Source organism: Rhipicephalus microplus, chromosome X, assembly GCF_043290135.1.
Source record: "Rhipicephalus microplus isolate Deutch F79 chromosome X, USDA_Rmic, whole genome shotgun sequence".
Taxonomy (NCBI): Eukaryota; Metazoa; Arthropoda; class Arachnida; order Ixodida; family Ixodidae; genus Rhipicephalus; species Rhipicephalus microplus.
This window is the reverse complement of record NC_134710.1, coordinates 203,516,340-203,543,564: the sequence shown is the minus strand read 5'-3', so window position 1 is coordinate 203,543,564 and position 27,225 is coordinate 203,516,340. Positions and strand designations below refer to the sequence as shown.

The 27,225-nt window shown below is 43.6% G+C and overlaps 1 long non-coding RNA gene across 1 annotated transcript; it reads right to left on the bottom strand.

Annotated features, from left to right (window-relative positions):
- Positions 1-13,026: 13,026 nt before the first annotated feature.
- On the bottom strand, positions 13,027-17,836 carry LOC142777075 (uncharacterized). The gene is made up of 2 exons (XR_012887914.1): positions 17,445-17,836; positions 13,027-13,219 (listed from the first exon to the last, which is right to left on the bottom strand). It is a non-coding gene; the product is annotated as an uncharacterized LOC142777075 (long non-coding RNA).
- Between the last annotated feature and the right edge of the window lie 9,389 nt (positions 17,837-27,225).

Here is a 27,225-nt window from a genome sequence, read left to right as displayed (position 1 = left end):
TCATTTCTCCGTTCTCTGCCACCCTGGTGTTCGTTTCTTCTGACTCAGTTTGTGGTTTGACCACCCTGTTTACACCGTCTGAAAACTGTGCACGCCGACGGAACCTCATGCTCCCATTTGCCGTCGTTACCCTTGTGCATGGTGCCGGTGTGGTCTACGCGTGCAAACCCTTTCCTTGCTCGGCAACTCTGTTACGCGGCGAATGTGTTGGACATTTAGACAGTTTTGAGGCCACCTTCCCTTTGGATGCAACGTGCGAAAAGACACCGTTGACGATAAATGCCGTCACCTCCGCCACGGCTACAACTTCCCCTGTCCAAGACATCCTCCTGCGTAGCATCGATAACGTGCTTAAGCCAGTCCAGCGCACAAAGGTTGTTCAACTGCTTGAACGCTTTCGTGCCTCTTTCGACGTTGGCCAGCCATTATTGGGGCGCACGTCTGCATTTGACACCGGTCATCATGCTCCCCTGCGACAGCATCCCATCCGGGTATCGCAGGCCGAACGCCGCGTTATTAGCGACAACTTCGATGACATGCTGAAACGTGGCGTGATTCAAGAATCGAACGGTCTCTGGGCCTCTCCTATTGTGCTGGTGCGGAAAAAAGACGATTCAATAAGATTTTGCGTTGACAACCGCTGCCTAAACAAGATTACGCGGAAGGATGTTTATCCCCTACCCCGCATCGACGACGCCCTGGACTGCGTTCAAGAAGCCGAACATTTCTCATCACTGAATTTGCGGTCAGGCTACTGGCAAGTGTCCACGGCTGAAGCCGGCCGTCCGAAAACAGCGTTTGTCACCCCTGACGGTTTATACGAATTTAACGTAATGCCTTTTGGCCTTTGCAACGTGCCTGCTACCTTCGAGAGGATGATGGACACCATTCTCAGAGGTCTCAAATGGCAGTCCTGTCTATGCTACTTAGATGACATAGTGGTTTTCTCTGCAGCTTTACCCTCTCATATCGCTCGCCTTGAACAACTTCTCGAGTGCCTAACTAACGCCGGCTTGCAGTTAAACCTGAAGAAATGTCATTTCGACGCCCGTCAGCTTACCATCCTAGGCCACGTCGTCTCCAATGAAGGAATTTGGCCAGATTCTGCCTAACTTCGTGCGGTTGCCGAATATCCCAAGGCCTGCACTCTCAAGGAACTCCAAAGCTTTATTGGGCTGTGTTCATATTTTCGGCGCTTCATCCGCAATTTAGCTTCCATTATATCCCCCTTGACACAGCTTCTCGTCGGCAGCAACGACCTCTCAGCTTGGAGTGCCGATTGCGATGAGTCATTTACGAAGCTTCGCCTACTCCTCACGTCTCCTCCAATTCTGCGCTACTATGACCCCAACGCGCCTACAGAAATAAACACGGACGCTAGCGGTGTCGGCCTTGACGCGGTACTCGCCCAGCGAAAACCAGACTTTGGCGAGTACGTTGTAGCATATGCCAGTCGTACCCTCACAAAGTCGGAGTCAAATTACTCCGTCACAGAAAAGGAGTGTTTGGCAAATGTTTGGGCAATCGGTAAATTGCGCACCTACCTCTATAGGCGTCAGTTTAATGTTGTTACCGACCACCACGCGCTATCCTGGCGGTCGTCTTTGAAAGACCCGACTGAACGGCTGGCTCGCTGGGCTTTACGATTACAGAAGTACGATATACGTGTGATTCATCGCTCTGGACGAAAACACTCGGACGCTGACACCCTATCTCGATCGCCACTGCCTTCCGACACTGCTGGCTCACCAGCTTCCACTTGTTATTCATCACCTCTGGCCATCACCGACATGCCGGAAGAACAGTGCAATGATCTCTGGATCACTTTCCTGCTTGGCATTTTGTCTCAATGGGCCCCAAACTCCGCCTCACGCACCCTACGTCACCAACACTTCGCAATTCGTGAAGGCTTGCTGTATCGTCGCATTACCTGACCGAAGGCCGCAGGTGGCTCCTCGTGATCCCCCGTCATTTGCGTGCGGACATTTGCAGTGCCTTCCACGACGACCCTCAGTGCGGTAACGCTGGCTCGTTCAAGACGTACTCGCGTCTTCGCCTGAGGCACTACTGGCGAGGCATGTATCGATACGTTGGCCTGTACATTCAGTCGTGCCCAGCGTGCCAACGTCGCAAGGTTCCTACTCACAGCACCGCTGGTCCTCTGCAGCCATTGCCCTGTCCTGCCCGACCATTCGACTACGTCGGAGTCGATTTCTTCGGTCCACTCCCGACCACTATTGACGGCAACCGCTGGATAATAGTCGCCATCGACCACCTCACGTGGTACGCAGAAACATCTGCGCTACCAGCCGCCACCGCGAAAGCCGTCGCCTGCTTCCTACTTCGTCATTTCATTCTGCGCCATGGGGCCCCACGTGAATTACTTAGTGACCGTGGCCGCGTCTTCTTCTCAAATGCCATCGAGGCTCTGCTAAAAGAATGCCGCATTGTACACCGCACCGCTTCCGCATACCATCCTCAGACTAACGGCATGACGGAACGCTTCAATCGTGCCCTTGCTGACATGCTGGTGATGTACATTTCGGAAGACCACTCAAACTGGGACCGCGTACTTCTTTTCGTCACCTACGCTTCCAACTCGGCGTCTCAAACTACCACTGGCTTCTCTCCCTTCTTTCTCCTGTATGGACGTGAACGTTCATGTTCTATGGACACCATTCTGCCGTACCAACCGGACGTTTCTGAGGGCAAACCTATCTCTCAAATTGCTGCTTACGCTGAAGAGTGCCGTAAACTGGCTCGCATGTACACCACGCAAGATCAGTCATGCCTAAAATTCCGTCATGACACAGCTGCGTCTGATGTCCATTACTGCCCATATAAAAACTTATGTAACAGTTCAGCAGAAAACTTTCATCGATGGATTACGTGCGTGACAGTGCTAAAACACAGGCCTCGTTAATAGGACAAGCATATTTTTTAGACAAAAAATGACCAGTGCTTTCCGTTGGTCACTAACAATGTCATAAAAACGCTGAACACAATGTAAAGAAGGTGAATTTTTTTGTAAAATTATACGACATCTGGGCTCTTTAAAGCGTTTTAAATGTAAGAACACAGTTGCGCATGATAACTATGTTTTAGGTACGGTTTCAGTACCGATGTGTCACAGTTTTATGCGATAGTAATATTTCTACGCAGTGGTAACACGGCCACAAAAACATAGTGAAGGCTCCTTGCATGATCGATAAACAACAGCGCCGTAGTTGTACACGTACCAACAACGCGCAAGTGCACGACCAAGAGCCTGTTTTTGTTTACAACCTAGACGCTGTAAAACGCCGCATTCACACACCATTCATTAGTCCTGATGTTTTGGAGGATAACAAAGCATTTTGAGTTGTGCTTGACACAGAAAGCGGCAGCCACTTTGAAAATATTCTGGTGAATAGAGGGTACGACGACCATAAAGAGAACTCTGGAAAGTTGCACCCGCCGATCTTATTACAATGCATTAGCAGCCGGGCAAGAACAAATGCTTTCGTAATTCGTTTCAGGCATACATAAAAACAGTCACACTCGCGCTGACATGACGGGACAAATCACACTTTGAGAACATGCAAGACGTACGCGTACATAGAAACCCGACGTCGCTAGCAGACAACGCACGGAGCAATCCACATTTCACCTCTTTGGCCAGTTTCCGCCAGACGGCGACTCTGCTCGATCTTACGGCCAATACGAAAACGTGGTATGCACTACGTCCTCACAATTATTATGGATTTGAAACGCTATACATTACTGTCATTCGAGTGTGATGAAGAAGTCAAAATTAACCATATATATTCATCGTATATTGTCTAAAACTTATACGTTAAATTGTATGGGCTGATTGCGTTTTCCATTAATATTGGGTTATTCTGTTATGGTTATTTTGTTTCATTCGTTCATACATTGCTCTGTTATGAATAGTCTTGTATGTATTTCAGAGTTGCTATTTTACTATTTGATGTCATGGGCAACATGCTCGCTCTTTCGTATTAACGCTTTTTGCTGCCAGTCATATTTTCTTTTTGTAACATAGATTTTTTTTTCACTGGGTCAAGAGGCCAGTGAAGCTGCTACATGCACTTTTTCCCTTTGCACGAAACCACGCATACAATGTGTTTTTTATGTTATTGTCACCTGGTTAAATAAATAAACTCAAACGAAAATAAACTCAAAATAGACATGAAGGAACTCTAGTGCGAATGTCTAAAGCCGCTGCAACGCACGCCGCTTCAGCGAGCATGGGAATTATGAGTAATACAAAAATTTGTCTAATCCACGTACTTTTGACTTCATTTGGCTGCGCGTGACTGGAGTTACTTTGTCAGGAGAAGATAATTAGTAAATATTGAGCAGTGGCACTTTACCACCTTCACCTTTTTCGGCTCAGCAATTGAAATGAAGGTACGAAGTTCACAACAATGCGTTCATTTATTCAAAACACAACCAAAATACAACAATAAACAATGCCGCAAGGACGTTCGAAGTCTGCAAGCACAAAGACTAAGCAAATCTGTATACTACGCCTCATTCACATGGTAAAACACAAATCTGTATACTACGCCTCATTTATATATATACAATTTGTATGTTACCATTCACATGGTAACATACAAATCTGTATACTACGCCTCATTCACATGGTAAAACATGTAAAAAGTAATACACGAGGTATGATGCTGGTAGTTAAGTACTGGGCTCTCATGTGATAATAGAGGATGGAGGCAGAAAATATGAGCCATATACTGTATTTAATGAGGGAGCATGGCACAGCATTTTTGGGTCAAAAGGGAAATGAAACAAGAGAGCGCAAAAGCCGCCTTCTCAAGAAATGAATACTTGCTGAAACCACGGAGCAAAGATACTTTGGGTGAGCGAACGCCGGGACTGTCCGGTGCCCGATAATGTTCTGCTTTGCAAGGAGACCGAGAGATGACGCTACAAACTTTTCCCCGGCTCGCCTCTTCCCTCTCGGTGTAGGAAAGCCCTGTACGTAAAAAAGTAGCGGGGCTTATTTATCGTCGCCACAGCACGCTCGCCTCACAGTCAACCTCCTCCCATATCACCCCCTTTTTCACGGCGTCACTTTTGCGTGTCACGTGGTTGTTTTTGCACGATTACCCGGTTTTTCTCGGATTTGGAAACCGTCACTTACGTGGCGGATGTGCTTTGCGGAATTTGCCAGCAGCCCGTCATGGTCCTCAGTCCGGTGAGCCATCTATCGGCATGTTGTAAACGAGAACGCAATCGGTCTCTTCCGGCCAAGCGCTCGCTTCGCGGCGTTCGCTCACCCAAAGTATTCTTGCACCATGACCAGAACGCATAATCTCAAACCGGTCAACCATTTAAGAAAAAGTGCTCGGTGACACAGCAAATCAAACCCAGTACGTACTAGATTGCAGATGAACGCTGTAATTGCTCGTACACTGCTGCAGTGCTTCAGATGAGAGCTTGCCACTGCTGTATTTACCCTATCGCTAATAAATCGTCAATCCTTCGAATCACGTCTAATGCTAAACGTCCGGTAAAACTTGGTCAAAAGTAGAAAAAATAAATGAAATGCGGTCGTCCTAGCTTACTAGAAGGTAAAAACCACCAAGTGTGGCTGTATAACTGTGCACTATTTGTCTTCTATATTACTGTCATGATGTTGGGATAGCCGGGTCTAACGTAGCCTACGCTCGCATATGTTTCCAAATGTAAATAAAAAAATTAAAATATCTCGGTGTATGACAACACTAGTGAACTATCCTGAATTCACTGTCTCTAGTGTCAACATCACTAAATAACTACTCACTTTGTTTCCATTACCGATACTTAAGAAAAATTTTGCTTAATAACTCGCACCTCTCCTAATTTGCAATATTTCACCCATCTAAGGACAGTCACACCTCATTTCGCTTTCTGGGTGGCTGTCGCTTCCATAAAACACGTACTCCGCTCTTTTATGCTCTTGAAGCATCCGACGCTGCTTTGCGGAAGCGTTCCATGACGTCTGCTGTTGCAGAAAACATCTTTAATATCAACCACTTTGATTTCAGGTCTTCTTGGAGAGTAAAGGAGAGTTTCTCTTTCACTCTCTTTCTTGTTTTTTGTCCATGTCGCGCGTGTGGTAATGTTTCTTCACTCCAAGACACGTATGCACGTCACTTGTTTTATATTTGCTCACGCAAACACCACTGGGCAAAATAACTGCACCGTGTTTTGCGAAACGCATCAGCAAAGAAACACCTCCCGACGGGTCTTCCTCATTTTACGTAGACACATTTCTAAGCGCAAGCGTTTAAATGTTCCCACACTCCAGCTTTATCAAAATGCTGCTGTGCATTGAACCTGCAAAATTGCGTTTACAATTTCATTTTATTACTGGTGTTCCATATTTCTCTAGAATTCGTCCGCAGGCACGAAAGCCGCTCTTTTGTCTTGTAGTTAGATTATTGTAAGAAAGGCAATCATACGTCTAGCTGCAAAACCCTCTTACGATCACCACTATACGGTGCTTGATTATGGCGAATTAGTCGAATAGCAGCCCAGCTTCAGTAAATGTAAGTAAACTGGTCGCGTTAAACAGGGAAAGACATTTGGGGCACATCTTCAAACATTGCATGCAGCCCTTTTTGCGTGGTTTCGATGATGTAGTGCACCTGAGTGTTGTTCTTGTACTTTGTGAGATAGCGTATGGATTATTGCTTAAGGCCATCGAGCAATAACGTTTTTAGCTACGGTCATTGATGAAACGTCAGCGCTTGGCTTCGCGAAGGATACCCAGGTGCTTACTAGAACGCGGCATCGTGTAAACGCTGTAGCAGACGCCCGTGGAACTGGAAACTGAGATGCAGCAAATCATTGGCTATCATTGCATGCTCTAAACGCTAGACACTTTGCGTGTTACCTTGCTATTATCTAAACAGACATCTTTCTTTCCTTGTTTCATAGGCCATTTTGTGTCCTCTTCGCCCGCTTAAGTGCCGAATAAGTTGAATTCGTACCTTTGCTATCGTAATCCCTCGAGATAAGAGAATTTGTGGCTAAGAAAATGCGCAGCCAAGAGAAAGTTTTGTGAATACGGCCCCAGATGGGTTTTTGAGAATGCCCTCTAATCCCATAATTTTGAAGCTTGGCGCGAATTTTTTATGGTATAGGCTGTTGAAAGCTTTCTTAAAGTCAACAAAAAAGGATAATATAAAGTGTTATTTCTTAAAATTTTCAAGGATAAATTTTTATTAGGCGAATAGTGCTGTTTCAGTGAACTGGTTTTTTCTAAAACTGTCCTAGAATGGTATCGTGCAGTTATGTTGTTGAATGAAGCGGGAGAGCTGAGTTAATACGATTTTGAAGCCCCTAGAAAAACAGGAATAAGATATATCGGTTTATAATTAGCAACACTTTTGTTATCTTATTAAAAAATAGGAATGACTTTAATATGTAAGAACTGGTATAGAGGTTGCATGTAAGCCAGTCATGGTATACGGGGAAGACAGAAATTTCCTTGCATTGTGTTTACAGTTGTTTTACAACTTGTATTCATTAGAGTATGCGACCACTCGTACGCGAAAGGAGCTCAACGTTCGACAAGCTGACGCTAAACCTTGGCCCTCCACCCAATCCCTCCCCACTTCTGAGGCTATTAACATAGTGTCCAAACAAACCCTTTGTCCCAGCCATCCCTCTATATCACGCACCTTGACAAAACACTTTTGTACGTGTTGAGAACACAGCGAGTTTGTTTAATTTGGCGTATTGTTTATTCGTTTACAGAACACTTTCATTGCAGCGAATTTTAATTTGAACTCACTGATGAAGCCGTCACCGACGATGCGGCCGCCCTGTTTCTTTGCGCAAACTTCAGAATTCATTTCCTGTGTGAGTGCTCTAAGCCGGCCTGCGCAGTCGCTTCACAAATAATCAGTTGAGCGTAAACAACTTCTTAGCCGGCTCCTAGAAGCACTTGTGCCTGTCGGGTTAAACAAATTCTTCCTCGGTGTTTTAATATTGCCTTGCTCTTGCGAATGCCTGGAGCGTAAATAAAAGCATTGTACAATAAGTACCACACCTATTGTTTCTCCGTATTGACTGTAGGCTCATCAATCAGTTCCACATACTTGAAACTTATTCACCCCCAGATTAGCTTCGAAAAGTTTAACCCAAATAAAGAAATGGTGTCAAAAAGAAACGGAACTCGGCGTGTGTCGACTTGTTGGCGTCTGTCATAGAGTTTCCTAAAATAATCACTGCAGGAAGAACTGGCATTAGGCGCGATTGCATACAGCTGCAAGTATCGTGTTGCAGCCATAGTCTGAATTATAGCTATTCCATGAGCTTGCATAAAGTTTGTCCTTGCGGCTTCATGCGACTTTCAAACTGAGAAAATTATCTTTGTAAACAAAAAATGTCTTAACAAGTGAAACTGTGAAGTATGTTTAGAGATGTACGTGTAATGTTTCCCTTTTGTTTTTTTTTAGGTATATTAGCTTTAAAGGAACCATCTAATGTTTCCTTTTTCTGTTTTTTAAAGTATATTAGCTTTAAGGAACCATGCAAGACTTTTCCAAATAATGAAACGACCTCATCAAACGTGTCTATTGCCTCATAGAGCATAACCAAATTTATATTGATGATTGATATGTAGGGTTTAACGTCCCAAAGCCACCATATAATTAGGAGAGACGCCGTCGTGGAGGACTCCGTCAATTTCGACTACCTGGGGTTCTCTGACGAGCACCCAAATCTGAGCGCACGGACGCATTTTTTTTTTTTTCAGAATGCCTCAAGTACTAACAGAGTTATACATTTGACGCCCGCTGTAACTTACTTCTATTTTATTTCTCTTTTTCGTGGTCCCGAGGAGCGTCCTGGAAGCTAAGCTGGAAGGGATGGCATGGGGGGAAAACAGGCACGTCATGCACACGCCATGACCTAGGGCACTTTGTTTGGTTTTGCCTTTTTTGAACGTGTGACTTACTATCAGCGTGATCGTGAGAGTGTGCACCGGCACGTGGCGGCCTCCCGCGGCGGCCGCGGTAACTTTGTCGCTATCAACCATGGCCTCCTAGATTTCGGGCACGTGGCGGGTTTCTCTCCGGCCATAGAGCTTTTATAACAGACAAAGTATGTTAGCTCTTTGTCCCCGGCCGTCCCTATTGCAAAGAGAGAGTGTGCTTCCAGAGGTTGGCATGGCCTGCTCTGCTCTCCGGACCGCGGTGCTCTTTCGTATGGTAGAAAAGGCTACCGTAGTGTTGGCGAAGCTTACATATGGCGAGAAAAAAAATGGTTTCGCGCTTTTATATAACTTCGAGCTCATTTGGGAATGTAATGCCAAGGTGTACGAGAGGCAAAGTCAATGCTTGCGCAAATGGGCTTTTTTTGCTGTAGATATGCGCCACCCATATTAGAGCACATATATTTGCGACGCCTTTGCGAGAAATTCGGATATGATGGAAATTTTCTGTACGTAGAAGTTTGCAGGCTGCATTGTATGGAGGGCACTAGCGAAGAAAAAAAAGGACCACCTGATCAACAAGCGAAGCCAGAAAAGGGCCGCTTTCTACACTCACGGTTTACACTCGATTAAAGGGATTATTTTTTTCTTTCCTGTCATGGAAATAGCGCTGGTTTCATTGCAACGCTATTTTAAGGATCCTCTAGTCAAGCGGCAGAAGCAGAATACAGGGAGGAGGGTACAGGCGGTGAACATGTGACTAGACTAATGTCTAGACTGAACGTCGCCGGGGGTTTGATGACCGCGAGCTGGTTACAAGCACGCTTTTGTCACTTATGGTCGCCCATTTGCACCGTGAATTTCACGGTGTTCAGTGGACACCTTGGACAATTTAAGAACGAACATCAAAATGCTTTGCTTGTTCAATAAGTATGCAACACGAGTTCAAAGTTTAATTTACTTGGCACGAAACACTGCGCTAATATATAGCAGTGACAATTCGCACTTTTTTTTTAGTAGTCTACCTCGGCGAATGCTTAGTTTTCATTAGAAGCATGCCGTTATGCTATATGTGCGGCCCTGTGATTTGGATACAGTCGACAGTGCAGTTATTGAACACGACATAGATACTTCATTCTTCTACCAAAATGTTAAATTCTGATGACGAAAAAAAAAAGACGATGATAACACAGGCACTTTCCCTATGAAACACAAGGGAGGGAATGTAGGTCGGCTAATCAAAGTCTTCTACAATAATATGGCGAACTTCTCACGTACCTTATTACAATGACATGACCAGGGCCCCCAGTTACCTAGAGCGTAGCTTCGCTTCGGTTGACCGCCTCATAAATTTTATCTGTGTGTTTCTTCAGTTCAGATATTTACACCGAGACAAAACGAACTCTAATGAAAAAAACGTAATACTGCCATAGACGAATTGTTCCTCCTTACAATCACCTATAAGAAAAAAATGCAGCAGTTGCCAAAATTTTCTTCGTAACTGGACAAAAATAAATGAAGGAACACAAAAAACTTACCATCGGTTTAGCTAGAAAATTCTGGTGGAGATTTTTGTTCATGTGCCAAAAGAAGAACTATGCGCACCCGGGAATTCCGTGCGCTCTGGTGTCACCGCAGTCTCCGCCGCCGCCGCATTGCGTGCCCTCTCGCGGTAGCCGGGCGTGCGAGGCGATACTCATTCGATTTGGTGGGGAGCATGGCGATTGAGACGTGCCGGAAAAAAACACGCCGCACGCCCGCCATCTCGGAGGCCGTACTATGAGTGCTCAAATCGGTAACAACGTAGGCCGCTAATTAAGGTACATGGCGCGGGCATCTTGGTACTATGGAACCATTTGTCGCAAGAAAAGGGAATGATTTCTAACTTTGACAATTACTGTTTCTAAATTCTAGACCACGTACTGCATAACGTTCAGCTCGTATGTCTCCAGGTGTCTCGACTACGTATTGGCAGCGTTTTTTTTTTAGCATGCTGGAAAGTATTCCACGGTCCCTTTTAGACTTGAATCAGTTAGGTCAAGTCCGTCGTAGTAAAGAAATCTCGAACAACGCTTGAATACACAGGCCAGATCAATGCGATACCATTCCCAAGCTAGTCGAATCCTGGCTTGAATACACGCCTGCAGGCAGGAAATACGGTCAAATTATGGCCGCTTCTAGCCAGTTCGATAAGTTTCTCCGTTGATTGATTGATATGTGGGGTTTAACGTCCCAAAACCACCTTATGATTATGAGAGACGCCGTAGTGGAGGGCTCCGGAAATTTCGACCACCTGGGGTTCTTTACCGTGCACCCAAATCTCAGCACACGGGCCTACAACATTTCCGCCTCCATCGGAAATGCAGCCGCCGCAGCCGGGATTCAAACCCACGACCTGCGGGTCAGCAGCCGAGTACCTTAGCCACTAGACCACCGCGGCGGGGCTAAGTTTCTCCGTAGCTCTGTCCTTTCAGTCTATTCCTTCCTGTGTCCGTTTTTCGCCTCGTGCTACATAAATTTCTTTCAAATGCTCCACCAACAAGCCCACATCGCCACTCTTGTGTCGCAGAGGAAACAGCCCCATTCTGAGTGGCCTTCAGAATAGCCGTGACGAAGATTAGCTGGGATATTAGAAGAAATTTCTTCTGGCTAAGTACGGTCTGTGATTACACGTGATGGCCCTGTAGACAGCCCGCCTGTAGATGGCTCTGACGCGGTTGCGGAATAAAGTAATCATTTAACGTTTTGAGTGCGTTGTCGCCAGTTTGCATGTAGTATTACGAGAAGTTCAGAAATCTACAGCTCTACGTCATTCACATCTCCGCAATAGAAATACATATTGCACGCACCACTGTAATCAAGCTCAGGACAGCATGCATACGAAGCAGATGCTTTATCAAATGCACCACTGCGCCACAGCATGAAAGCTCTTTTTTTTTTCGCTGGGGCTTATATGTTTACCGAGGGGTTCGCACATCGTTGGCCGAACGTTCAACTTTACTTTTAGCGCCACATGCATGTGTTTGAGCGTGTATTATGTCACCGAATATTTACGGGGCTTCATGAACATGGGACAATGACGGTAAGTGCCTTCTGCTTGGACTTCGATTTATGCTGTTCCGCGACGCAAGAGCAATTACCATGTGTTTGTTCGTTCTAGTAATGCTTCTCCGTTAACTGGGAGCGTATCGCTTACCGAAAATTCGCCGATACCAGCGTGGCGAGGATATGTTCATGCAGCTCTCAAGTTACTGTGCTGGGACCAATGCGTGTCCTGAGGTACGCACGTGTCAGTAACAGCAGCCCATTTTCAACTGTTTGAAGACCATGTTTTCACACGTTAACGTTACATAGATATCTTAGCGTGCCTACACTAACGTTTGCATTTCGTGCGTGTGAACGGTCGCAAGCGTCACGCTGGGGCAGCTGCACCGTTTTAGCATTTCAACGATTATCTCTTTCAGCGATAGCATTTGCACGCACTATTTCGCCATATACAGTCCTTTTTACTCACTTTCACTATTTATGATTCTATATATAGGAGTTGTCACTCCTAATTTTATTCAGCATACCCCACAGTTCAAATGAATGCTGAAACGTGCGCCAAGGTCAAGTATGACGTTCATGAATTTGCGGCAGTAAGGTAGGTAATTTGCGGCATTTTAAAGCTGGTACATTTCCTCGACAGCCATACACTAATTGGCTTCATTGTGGTTCACAGTTACAAATCCTTGAGGCAATATGAAAAGTGTAGTTAATAGTCAAAAGAGTAAGCAAGCTTTGGTGGCATACTCTCTCCTGGTGACTCCTGCACCTGTACTTGTTGATGGTGATCATGAAATTACGCAACCTTTATTAAAACAATAAGTGACCAAATTTCAGTGTTGATCACTTTTTGCCTCGCCACCTTCCTTTAATTTCGTTTGTGCAATGCTTTCCAACAATCATCTGTTTAACTTGTTTAGAAGAGCACGAGCATTAAGATTTATAGACCATACTTTCAGTAAGCTGTTGTGCATGCGCAAATACCCTTTTTATACATGAAAAATGTAATACCTCGACAATTGAAGAAAAGAATGTTGTTTGCAGTTTTTATTTGGAATCAAGACAGTAATATGAAACTGCGCTAGTTCTAGTGTTCCCCAAATGTGGGGAGAAGCATGAAATTCTGAATAGAGTGTGCTGTGAGGCACAGAAATGTGTTGCCGTCATGACCATTTTGTAAAAGACAGGTGGACCAAAGACTCTTGCTGCATCGTCTGAAGTGTCTTTCTGAAAAGGATATCAAACAAAGCAGCCCATTAGGCTTTCAGCTTTCATCAAAGTAAATTGTTTATTGAAATTTCTGACTTGACCTTTTTTACAGCACACTTAAATAAAATAGGACATTGATATGTTGCTTGCTGAGATTTCATACCAAGTTACGAAGATCGTTAGCATAGTGTACAGCACACTGGTAATAACTATACCTATAACATTCAACATCCTAATACTACGATATGATTATGAGAGACGCATAGTGGAGGTCTCCCGAAAGTTGCCCCGCCGCGGTGGTCTAGTGGCTAAGGTACTCGGCTGCTGACCCGCAAGGCGCGGGTTCGAAACCCGGCTGCGGCGGCTGCATTTCCGATGGAGGCGGAAATGTTGTAGGCCCGTGTGCTCAGATTTGGGTGCACGTTAAAGAACCCCAGGTGGTCTGAATTTCTGGAGCCCTCCACTACGGCGTCTCTCATAATCATATAGTGGTTTTGGGACGTTAAACCCCACATATCAATCTCCCGAAAGTTTAAACATCTTGGGTCCTTCAACGTGCATCTAAATACAAGCACGTGTGCCTTAAACTTTTCGCGTTCATCGAAAATGCAGCCGCCGCAGCCGGGATTTCACTACATGACCTTCTAGGTCACACTGTTATTCTTGCGATACGGAGAAAAATATAGCGGGTTACCCAGTTCATGCTTTTTCACTAAGATTTATTGCAGCACAAAAGAAAATTAGATGATGGCTAGTGTGCACTGTTCATCATTGTTTTATGAGTGGTGCTTTTATAAAAGAGATAATACTTATTGACCCTCAAAACTTACTGATACTGTTGTTATGTAGCTTAGTTAAACGTGTGTCTAGATGATACAAAAGGAATGTGCTTAACAAATGAGGCATATCAAAGCGAACAGTTTTCATTCTTTACTGCACATTTAAATTGAACTCTGCTAATGCCACAGCAGATCCTAATTTTCCTATAAGTATTTCCCTTCCGCCTCGCTGATATATATGGAAATATAAAGGAAACAAGTGTATACTTAAGGGCTCATTTTTTCTTGGCATTATTGTCTATCTCATTATTATTGTGTAAAACACGAGAAACGAGCCCTTAAGTATACACTTGTTTCCCTTATTCATTAACGAGGGTCTCGTACTGGCAAACTTGGTGCATTTATGTTGTATGCGGGGGAATATTGGTCGGCTGCCAGTTAGTAATAAGTTCCCGTGCTACGTGACGCAAAATAGGCTCATAAAGAGTGTGCCACACTCGCCACCATGGCTACTAGTGGCGCTGACTGACACTCCCACGTTTAAATTGACGTAGATACCCAATAAAGTGGCTGGGGGGATAGCTGTCGTGGTAGCTCAGTGGTGGAGCATCGAACGCGTTATTTGAAGGTCGCAGGTTCGAATCCTGCCCACGGCAAGTTATCTTTTCACGCACTTTTCTTTCTTCTCAATTTACATTACAACGGTTTAATAACTTCCCCTATACTTTCCTTGGCATTATATATATATATATATATATATATATATATATATATATATATATATATATATATATATATATATATAGGAAGGTGCATTTCAATCCTGCTTTTGAGCCACCCTGCTTGTGCCAGTCATGAAATGAGTATGTTCACTTCAGTTGTGACTAATTTTTATGCTGATTGCTTCTTGATATCACCTTAATTGTCTTTTTGCAAGCACTCACTGAACATGCAATCAACATGATTGTTTAAGCCTACTTTAATGTTTGAATTTATGTAATAAAGGTAATGCACATCAAGGGATGCATGCAGCCAGTCCTATTGACTATGTGCTCTGTTGGGCACATTTACTTGCTCTGCACTAGCCAGTTTAACCATACAAAATGATTGAGGACTATGAGTAGACACAGATATAGCACTGACTTTCAAATGAAAATTTTATTGAAAGAACATCAAAAAATACAATTATCAGCGTATTTTCTCCCAGGGCACCGAAAAGAACAAAGAAGATCATCCTGAGATTTTTCATGTTTAGCAAAATGAGTCAAGCTTTTGTACAAATCTTTCATTTGATAGTCAGCGATTTTATGCCGTGTCTACTCTGTATTAGCTCTCATTCATATTCCGCTGTTTTTTTATACCAGCTTTGCTTCATAGTACAGTTGATCTAACGGTAGAGGTTTCCGCTGTACATTTGAATTCTAAATCAATACCTTTTTGTATACCTGTGAAACATGACGTGCGCACATTATGTGTATCGTTTCAATGTGGCTGAGATAAGACCTACCATAGAAAGGCACTCTAATTAGTAGTACTCGGCAGGTTGTCAGAGTACCAATGACTTCTCTTACTACAATTATTTGCTCCGTTGCAGAATTAGGCAATGCATAGCTTTTTATTGCCTATTACAATGAGAACTAGCTGGTAACAACCAATATTTTGTGAAGAATTCAGACAAGCTGCATCACTTTTCAGAGTACCGCTGGTGCTCATAGCTTCACAGGAATGCATGGGCCACCTTGGGCACCATCTGCTGAGACATGCAAGTGGCTCAGCACAACATGCTTCACAGATCAGCTGCTAGGTACACTGGAACTCAAATAGAATCACAGGTGTAAATTCAGTTTATTATCTAAAACACTGTTACCAACTGCTCAAGCAGTCACCTTTGCACTACAAGCGACCACATTTGCACAGTCTTTGTCGATGACGCCACAGAAAAAAAAGATTAAGTGTTTGAACCCTTCTTTCCCCCTTCCCCAAGCCACTGTTTAAGCAAATGTACATCAGTTCAGTCACTGAATCTGTTTTCCAGCTACCATGAAGATGAAAGAGCTCAGCTAAAGCATGCTACTCAATGGAGATCTATTTGACAGCACATGCACCGCCACGGTGGTCCAGTGGCTAAGGCACTCGGCTGCTGACCCTCACGTCGCGGGATTTAATCCCGGCTGTGGCAGCTGCATTTTCGATGGAGGGGAAAATGCTGTAGGCCCGTGTATTCAGATATGAGAGCACAATAAAGAACCTCACATGGTCAAAACATCCGAGGCCCTTCACTACGGCATCCCTCAAAATCACACGGTGGTCCGTTAAACCACCATACTAATCAAAACACAAAACTAGCACCGCCTCTCAACTGAAAGTTTTGTTTAAAGAGCACCTTAAAATATACAATTATTCACACGTTCTCACAGCGTACAAAAACCAACTCATAACGACACTCTACAACCAAGAGGATTGTCTGAGACGTTTTTGTACTCAATAGTGAAAAAAAAAAAAAACACACGTAAAGATAACGGCATTTTAAGGTGTTCTGTCAACAAAATTTTAATAACCACACGTGCGGAGCTGTGTGGCGGCGGAACAATGACAGCCAGGGTTGTTCACTTCTGTATCATCTATAAAAGCTGCTAAACGGGGCACGTTTTTGTGTTACAAGTTATATGGAGGACAAGACAAACGATAAACACAAACCAGCCAAGTATAATACCAGAGAGACTGAAAAGAAACTTCGGATCACTGCCCATGTGATCAAATTATGGCGGCATTAGAGACTTTTTGCTTGAGTATTTATTTCTTGAAAGCAATCGCTGTCCGCGTGCTTTATCGCAAGCAACCATATCGCACAAAACACCCTTACCACAGTGCGCTTCGATTAACTGGCCGTGTGAGTAAATAAATACTGCCCTCACAGTAATTTTCACACGCCCACCGGGCACCTAACAACTTTGCTATGTAGACGTTATTGTTGTTTACCAACACAGGTGTTGGATGGCTTCCGCTTCTGTGCGGTGGCGTAGCCTTGCTGCGTTGGTGAGCAACATTAATTTTAAGGAGTAGCCAGCTCATTTTCAAAAGTTTGCATCTTGTGCCTGGTCAAAGACTTCAAATACACTTTTGTTGAAGCTATAAACAACATTATAAGAGTTATTCCTTAGGTTAGAGCGCTTTCGTTTTACCTGAAAGCGAAAAAAAGTCTTTCCTTACTTTAGAACAACTTAAAACACGAAATTTCTACTTCAGTGTTAGAGAATAATAAATGAAATGAGTGGAAGTTTCTTGGGAAGCAACACGTGCTGCTGCTATTATTATGTTGAAACCGACTGAAAAGCAGACTATGTGCACCCATTTTCTTACTCTTATTTTTGCTTTCAATTGGGTTTTCCCCGCTGGCTACCGTATAGAACGACACCCGCAAGCACCCGAGCGACGAGCACACTGAAAACAGTAGAATTTCTCACCGTTCGGGTTACGCACTGTGCCGAGGATGCAGCGTGCATCATCTTGTCGCGGCGATGCTCGCTCGATGCCCAAGACCACTAAGAAACGAACGCACTTGCAGTATACGAAGCATGCTCTTTCGGCATGGCAAAGCGCCGTTCACCTACAGCGTCGAGAACACAGCCTCGCTGCCAGTGCAAAACACGCACACATGACTGACTCCACTCATCAACTCGGAAACGATCATCACAACACAACGGGACGAAATGGCGGCAACATGAGACCTATGGTAGACGCCTGTCAGCGCACTGCGCCTCCAAGCCAATAGGCCGGTGGCACCGCCCTGAAGAAAAGAAAAGGTGCCGGTGAGGCTCGCCTGGTATCGCGCCGGCCCATGCCAAGCATAGCAGGCCAACCCTCGCTTCGACAGCTTCAGTTCTACTCCACTCCCATCCCCCTCCTCATGCACTGACACCCGCCGCACTTCTATCTCATATAAAAAAAGAAAACGTTTCATATCACGCAGTGCCGATTTTTTTCACGCATATATTCAGTTCTCCCTCTTGGCGCGGCCATTTGAAAGCAATCCTGATTATTATTATTTTTCACTGGGCTTCATAAAAGCAGGATTTTAAATACGAAGGATTTCTTGAGCGAACTTCGGCGACTTTGAGCATATCTATCTATCTATTTATCTAACTATCTATATATCTATCTATCATCTATCTATCTATCTACTTATGACTTTACGCTATCCTGGTGATCTCGATAATATGATCTGTACGAAAATTGGTATGGCACAACATGACTAAATGGCGAGCATAAGTGACTAGTCGTAGCATGATAATAATGATATAGACGTCATAAATGTTATGGTTTACATGTGATTGTCTTGCTGGCCTCACGGTGGTTTTGTTCACATGACATATAGCAAAACTGGTCAAGCATGACATGACTGCAAAGCGAACATAATTGACAGACCCTAATGTGGAATCATGACATGTACGCGATATAAAAAATAAAACAGATGAATTTTCTTCCGTGACCTCTTCAGTCCAACCTAACGAGACTCACACGGAATCCTGGCCTGAGGAACGTGTTGGTCGCTCAGACGTTTTCCACCTGGTTTTTCACGTCTATCGTTCTTATCGCAACGCATGGTGGTTGTGTCTTTATTCTTGTAGATTCGTGCTTACTGTGATCTCCCATGCTAACTCCATCTAAATTGCTCCTAGTCAGTTTTGTGCAATATCAATTTTAAAGCTGGACAGTCACCTGCAGGACTGAAATAAAGTTTTTTTTTTTCATTCTATTATGATAAATGGTTCCTTTCACCGTTACCCTTACTATGCATCGCTTGAGTCCTTCACATCGTTTTTTAAGTTTCTCTCGACAAGAAACATCCGCTATCTTAAAGACAGCGATTTAAATATGCACAAGGTTAGGTGGGTTGACAACAAACCTGTCCTTGGTAATTCGTCTGCCCTTTCTATGGCGTTTCATCTGACAACTTTTGTCAATGACTTGTGTCACTTTGCTACTGAACCTACTAGGTATGGCGTCAATAGTTCTTTTGTGCTAGATGCATTCTTCTAAAACGAACCATCGCTCATGCAAGATGATGCCACTATTCCTGGGATAAGTGACCATGAGTGCATTGCGGCCAACGTTTAGATAGTACCCCTTTCTTGTGTGCGTGATCAAACAAGGATTATATATCGCTTTGATAAAGGAAATCATTCTTTGTTATCAAATGAGCTTAACTTTTTTCTGCAGATATTCAATCATTTTACCCAGTCCGCAGATTGCAACACCCTGTGGGATACATTTTGCTTCAAGCTAAATTAGATGGCAGACAAACATGTGCCAAGCAAACTTTTGTCTGCCAAACAATGTAGTGATAAGCCTTGGGTTACTTCAGGTCAAGCCAATGATCAAAATGAGACATCTTCTCCTGAATGCTTACAGAAAGCAACACAATCCTGGTGTTATCACGCCGCTAAAATTGCTTGGAAAAGATATGAAAGAAAAAATGAAGGCCCAAAGTTATAAAATAACCTGAAAAAATGTGGAAGTGTTTCAAATCAGCCAAAAATCAATTGGAATCCCGAGCATAAACGATGGTGGTGTACATTTATGAATGACACTGATAAAGCTTCTGCAATATATCGCTATTTTAAGGCTTCTTTAACTCAACCTTGTCACAGCGATGTAGCGTGTATTCCTGACAATGCATTTGAACCTATGCTGGAGCTGGTGGTAATAAATGGTGGCATACGTAAGTTGCTTGACAAAGTAAAGGCTTTTTCTTCAATTAGCCTTAACGGTGTACCCTCTTACGCATTAAACGCTTCATCGGGTGTAATTGCCCACTACCTTTATAATCTTTAAAGAATAATTGCGTACCTATTGTTTACATATGGAATATAAAGTCGCGAATGTGGTTGCGTTACATAGATGGCCAAAAAAATATTGTCTTCAACTACAGGCCAATTTACCAAATGAGCATACAATGAAGCACATAGTGTACAGCGTCGTAAGAAAACATCTAAAAAGTAACAATTCTTTACCGGATGTCAGCATGGATTTCAGTTCGGTCCTTTTTGTTCAACACAGCTCATAGAATTCAGTCATATTATTTTTTACTCATTTTACCTTGGGGTGCAGATGGAATGCATATTCCTGGACGTTCAAAAAGCGTTTGATACTGTGCCCCATTTCTGCTGATACATAAACTCTCATTCCTCGGTATTACCCCTGCATTGCTTGATCGTATCAGGTGTTGTCTACAAGATCAGATGCAACGTCTCATAACTATAGGTGCCCAATCAGAATAGGTTGCTGTTACTTGGTGAGTTCCACACGGATCTGTGTTGGGACATTTGCTGTTTCTAGTGTACATGAAAGATATTGCTCAGGATGTCTCATGCAAAGTACGTCTGTATGCGGTTGACTGTGTGGTTTGCTATTGTATTAAATCTACCTCTGACCGTCAGTGTTTGCAACATTAGACAGTATTGTGTGCTGGTATGATAGGTGGCGTATGTGCCTGAACCCCAGAAAGTGCCAGTGCGTCTCCTTTACTTGAATTAGTGACCCATACCTGTTTCATTATACATTAAATACCATCAAGCCAACGCGAGTAACTGAGTATAAATACCTCGGTGTTTACGGTCCATCAAATCTTGCCTGGACTAAGCACGTTGAATATGTCACAGCGAAATCCCGTAGACTGTTAAATTTTTTTATACGGAACTTCTGGTTAGCTCCTCCCAAAATGAAAGAACTTGTCTACTTTTCGAATGTCCGACCTATTTTCGAGTACGCCTGTGTGGCGTGGAACTCACAAACAAAAACTTTGTCGAATATGCTCGAGATTGTACAAAACCGCGCAGCTTGAGGAGAGGTTAGGGTATCATTTCTTAGTTTCACGTAGGAAAAACTTGAGATTAGAAATGCTACTTAAATATTTCATACATCAATCAAAATAGATAAAGAATCTTACCTTTCACCTCCCATGATTGATTGATTGATTGATTGATATGTGGGGTTTAACGTCCCAAAACCACTATATGATTATGAGAGACGCCGTAGTGGAGGACTCCGGAAATTTTGACCACCTGGGGTTCTTTAACGTGCACCCAAATCTGAGCACACGGGCCTACAACATTTCCGCCTCCATCGGAAATGCAGCCGCCGCAGCCGGGATTCGAACCCGCGCCCTGCGGGTCAGCAGCCGAGTACCTTAGCCACTAGACCACCGCGGCGGGGCCCTTTCACCTCCCAAATTTTTCTCTAAGAGAAATGACCACCCTTTGAAATTGAGATGAAGCTTTTGCTGAACAAAAATTCATCAGTACTCATTTTTCCTCTCACAATACCCCAGTGGAATCAGCTTCCACATGAGATTGCAGACTGCTGCACTCAAACATCTTTCAGGGACATACTGCTTCACTCATAGCTACAATTTTGTTATGATCTGTTTTTGTGTTCATCTTGTTTTTGAATAGTTCTTTTTCGGTACGCATACGTTACGCTGTGTATTTCCCGCATGCAATAATGCGCCTGGGCGCTGTAGGTATTTCAATGAATAAAGAAATAAAGAAAGAAAGAAATAAAATGTATTATTACAGGCCATATGCTCATTGTGCCCTTACGGTAGTTTCGCTAGCTTCACATATACCAAGTTTGCCATTGCTTGACGTGAATGGACGATGAATGTATATGATTGGTGCAAACACGATAATCAGGACATGTGTGTCAAGTAAAACATGCCTACATGCTATGCTCCTAGTCCGCTCGTGGTTGTTTCGCTAGCTCCACGTATACCAAACTTGTTATCGCGTCTCACGAAGGGACGACAAATGTAAACGACACGTCCAAACATAATAATCATGATATGCATTTTATGTAAAACATTCCTACATGCTACGCTCATAGCCCACCAGCGGCCGTTTCGCAAGCTCCATACCAAATTATGTATCACGTGATATGAATACAATGAAGGTGTATGACACGTCCAAACTCGATAATCCAGATATGCGTGTTGTGTGAAAAATGACTACATGCTATGCTCATAGTGTGCTAGCGGCCGTCTCACCAGCTCCACATATACCAAATTTTGTATCCCGTGACGTAAAGAGATGACGAAAGCAATAATCCGTTCAAACATGACCATCAAGACATGGAAGTCATGTAAGGTTGAATTTACGTCCGCCTCGTAACGTTGTGCTGACTTTAAAGTGACATGTCAACTTTCCTAATTCATGCGTCGCATATCATCGATTCCCACTGTACGTTGGACCTGACATTCTTGTATTCGGTATGTAGGAGCGCCCCACCTCTATGCAGTTTGTTATGAATTGCCTGACGGAAAGTGTACATGTGCTTCATTATATGAACGTGGAGAGTTTGGCTGCTCGATTGAAGCAATTAAGAGAGCACAAGATCCTGGTCTTGTTCTCGCACGTACGACAACTCAACATTGCAATAATAACGTTGTGAGAATAATGAAAACGTAATGGCTTTAAATTTAGTGCAGCATAAATATCCGAGAATAATGTGTATTTCATTGATAAAGATATATTGAGTGCATTCATTTTCGCATAGTGACGTATTTATTTCCACAATATATATCTGCTTATATTGTGAATCAGACAATGGTAATCGTTCCTGTTACAAAGGTCTACTAGGCGTATTTATTATTGTGTGATGACATATTTATTTCCGCAATATATATCTGGGTATATTGTGAATAGGACAACGATCAGTAACATTTTTTTTTCATAAGCGTGTAGACCCTTTCACTCTTTACAAACACAGGTCCTTGATGACATCCGGTTTCCTCCTTCAATTTGCCTTAATAGCATCAGTGATCAAGAAGAGCGTTAAAAATAGTCCGTTGTTTTTCTACCTTTTCTTCCCTTTTTCGGCAAAGTATATTCTAAGTAATGTTTTTCAGCCGCATAAAAACTACAAGAAGTTCCTTTGAGCATTAAGCATATTGTTTTTATCTGAAATTATTAAGACACTTTTCTTACCATTAAAAGCTCGTGAAAACGTCCTTTCAGTTTCAACGTTACGAGTTGGTAAATAAGGTTACCGGAAGTTCTTTTCGGGCACAACGCTCGCAATCTTGAAACCATCTATACTGGGTGCATTTAATTGCGTGTGGTGACGTATTTATTACCGAGACATTATGTAGGTGTTCTTTAAAGCTGACAGTTATCAGTAATACTTTTTTTTGCAAAATGATACAAACGAACGGCTTTGTGTGAAAGTGGTTTCAAAAAAACTGTCTTAGTATGTTTTCTAGCCAGATGCTCAGAATACCACCCAGTTGGCTAGGAATAGACTCAGTACCTTCTTGATAGTACAGTCTGCAGGACGAACAACATGTCATCGCATGCTTAACGAACGACGACCGGATACGAATGTCGCAAGTCACAAGGAATATGGGTGATTTTATACCTTCGCGGGACGTGGCGCAAGCAGATACAAGTGCGATTATTTCGCCGAAGTGCAGCACCTTCAGCTCCTGCCGTGGCCTGCCAGTAAAGTTTTGCTTTACGTTTTGTTCGGGAAGCGACTCGGCAGGCCACATCAAAGGCGATGATGATGATATGTGGGGTTTAACGTCCCAAAACCACTCTATGATTATGAGAGACGCCGTAGTGGAGGGCTCCGGAAATTTAGACCACCTGGGGTTCTTTAACGTGCACCCAAATCTGAGCACACGGGCCTGACACATCAAAGGCGAGATCGAGTAGCCCTGGTAAGGCAATATGCGCATTGACGTACCTGCAAGCTGCACGCATTTAGGATGTTGTGGCTTATGATGATGGTGGTGGTGGTATTTACTATGTTGATGAATGGCTGTTGCCTTCACTATAGCTCGTAATATTGAGAGTACGCACACACTATAGGATTTTGATTGATATGTGTGGTTTAGCGTCCAAAAACCACCATATGATTATGAGAGACGCCGTAGTGAAGGGCTCCGAAAATTTTGACCATCTGGGGTTCTTCAACGTGCACCCAAATCTGAGCACACGGGCCTACAGCATTTCCGCCTCCATCGGAAATGCAGCCGCCGCAGCCGGGATTCGAACCCGCGACCTGCGGGTCAGCAGCCGAGTACCTTAGCTACTAGACCACCGCGGTGGGGCACACTATAGAATTTTTTGGCATTTTTTAAAAAGCTGGTGTGAAAAGAGGGTGTAGAATATGTTTCACGTACAATGCGATGGCCATTTTTTTCTATGTTACTAGCATATGGGCATGTACCAGGAAGCAAATACTAACCAGCTTAAGGTAGTAAGCATAGTAAGCAAGGGCAGTGACAGAGGCCACGTTGTCTGGAAGTTTTGGCGTGATACCGCAATGTAAATGTCTCGGCATTATTATCGTGCTTGTGCCAGGCTCTGCTCGTCTGAATATTAGTATGCTCTTGTTTGAGTAACACTAAGTCTGATTTGAATTGTCCTGATAACGGTGCTGGCGATTGGCTTAAGGTCTCTTGAAGGCCACTGACAACGCGAGCTAATTTAATCGAAAGAGAGAAAAAAGTAAGAGTTTCACCGCAACGGAAGCAATGAATGCGATAGCAATAACTTGAAATTTAACGCTGTGAACAGCTAGCAGATCGAAACGTGCAGCACGCTGCTCACGCACAAGGGACGCACGAAAACAACACACGAAGGAGGGGAGATAACTAACAATGTTTTCAACTCGGCGCTTAGCGCGCTGTTTAAACGAAAACGATGCTCAAAACGTAATCACAGGTACAGATATGAGTGCGAACTAACAAGTGTCCCTGTTGTTTCTCCACTGTGTTTGAAGAGCGTGCTATAAGCGCCAGGCCACTTGTTGATAAGTGGCCTGGCGCTTGTAGTGGCGTGAGACATGGCCACACTGATAAGGCCGCACGTGTGCACACCTAAAGCGACCAGCGTAGCAAACAGTAATCAGTCGAGAATTTGTTTTTTGCGCCAGCTCCTATCGTAGATAACCAATTACCTTGCTTTTTCATTTCTGTAAGCTGCTCGGATAGTGTCCCGAGAAAAAATATAGCGGGATAAATGAACGACCATGCATCCTGACGAAAATTCCTTTGGCAAGCTCAAAAGCATATGTTCCTTCGTTCACACACCTTCCTGATTGGCCTATGTACACACAATCACAAGTCAAAGGAGTGATATAGACAATACCCCGACAATTCACTCACTCTGCTGCCAGCCGATAAAGATGGTGGTTTTACGGTCATGCGTAAATCGTTGTATCGGGTGAAGGCATCAGAAGCCATTGAATCTGTATTTGATATTCATGAAAATATTTTGTTAGAGAAAGTGCGAACTGCCGCGAAAAAGTTGTGCAAAAGCTTTATTCTTGAAGGCCTCGTTAGATCAATCGAGAAGACAAAAAAAAAAGTGAATCTTGATGTACTTTTCGCGGTGAAAACGCATAAACTTCACAGCCCTTTCGAGTGATAATCTCGGAGAATGTATTCTGGCAAAAGTGCATTGCGTTCTTTTTACAAAAAAATTCAAGTTTACATCTCTTGACGACCCATTTTCGGTGAAAAAGTCGGAACAAGTACTAGATTTTTTTGCAGGCTAGAAAAACGCGAATATATAAAAATTTTCGATTGATGGTAAAGATCTTTATTACACCCTCTCTCAGGCTGAATTGATAGTGTGTGTGTCAGAAAGTATCGACAGAGTAGAAGAGGTTCGATTTCAAAATACTGCCGGTGTGTCGACTGAACAGTTTTTAGAGCTCCTTTACTTTTATCTTAACTTGACCTATCGGACGTGGAATAAGAACACTATGAAACAAAAGAACGGGATAGGTATAGTTTTCTGCATAACCCTGTACTTTAGAGACCTATATTTTAATAAGGGTTTTGACGAGCGTGTGAGGCACATTGCTGTGATTACTGTTTTTATATTTGTGGACGACTATCTCATCATTGCCAATAATGAACACAACAATTTTGACGTAGTTTTTACAGAAACTCTAACCATGTTCCTTACAGTACGTGTTATCTCCCCTGGTGCTGACGTACGACATACCAAATGACAATTTCATAAGGTTCCTTGGCCTCGGGCTGCATTTTTCGCTAGCAGAAGTATGCTGGAGTTATGAACCACGAGGAAATAAACCGGATCTTCCGTTCCCGTCTCTTCACTCAAAATTTGTAAAACAAGCGGTAATAAATTTCTGTTTTCAAAATTCACTGATGAAGTCCTGCCACCACAAGCTTGATGCGAACTTGATGGCTCAAGTTAAACGTTTGGTGGACTCCGGTTATCCCTTGGGCCTGTTTACCACCGTCGCCGAGAAAATAAGCAGGCAAGGAAGGGCAAACGTCCAAGGCCAGGCAGCCGGCACTAAGGCAGGCAAGGTTGCTGTAGTGCATGCCATTTCACATAACTTGCTTGGGATAGCTGAAGAGGCTGGTGCAGAAGTAGTGTTTTCTGCTCCCGAACGATTACAAAGAATGTGCAAAAAGGTTCATGCAGACAGTAGCGGGGAATGGGATTGTAAAACCAAGCCCCGGGAAAAATTCGTGAACTGTGGCCGGGGTAGTGTCTATTGCACTCTTTTGACATGTGATTGCGTGTACATAGGCGCGTCCGGAAGGGGCATGAGTGAAAGACTTGGAGACACAAGCACAACGTAGAAAAAGCTGTATCTGGTCATTTGGCCCTTCACTGTTAAAGGGGTGCTTGCGTCCCAGTGTTTCAATACACCCGTATTCTCTATTGGGCACGTGACAGAACTACGAGTGAAATCGTTGAAGCCTATGAAATTGACAATATGAAAGAAAATATGTGGTGTGGCTTCCATAGCTTTGTCAGCTAAAGAAAAGAAGTATCTACAATCTTCACTTTGACGTTGGCGAGTGCAGTTTGTCGCAATTGGCGATGTCACGTGCATGAGCTGTCCTGTATTGTAGCATGATCGTATCCAGAATTTATCGGTCTGTTGTTGTATAAATAACATGTTTGATTGCAAATAAAACATTACTTGCAAGTGAGCGCTGTGCGTGTGTGTGTCTCTCTCTCTCTCTTCGTGTCCTTGTCATGGGGCGCTATACCCATATATATGATAAACGCCAACCAACTAGCCTGGCAACGTGCCTTAGCAAATTTCTTAACTAGTGTCACAATCGTTCCTGCACTGTGTTTGAAAGGTGCAGTCTTTTCACAAACGAGGACTCTGCATCCACTTAAAAAAGACCTGCGTGTGCTCATTACTATACACAGCAATTGTACCGGATAAAACCGAACACGTACA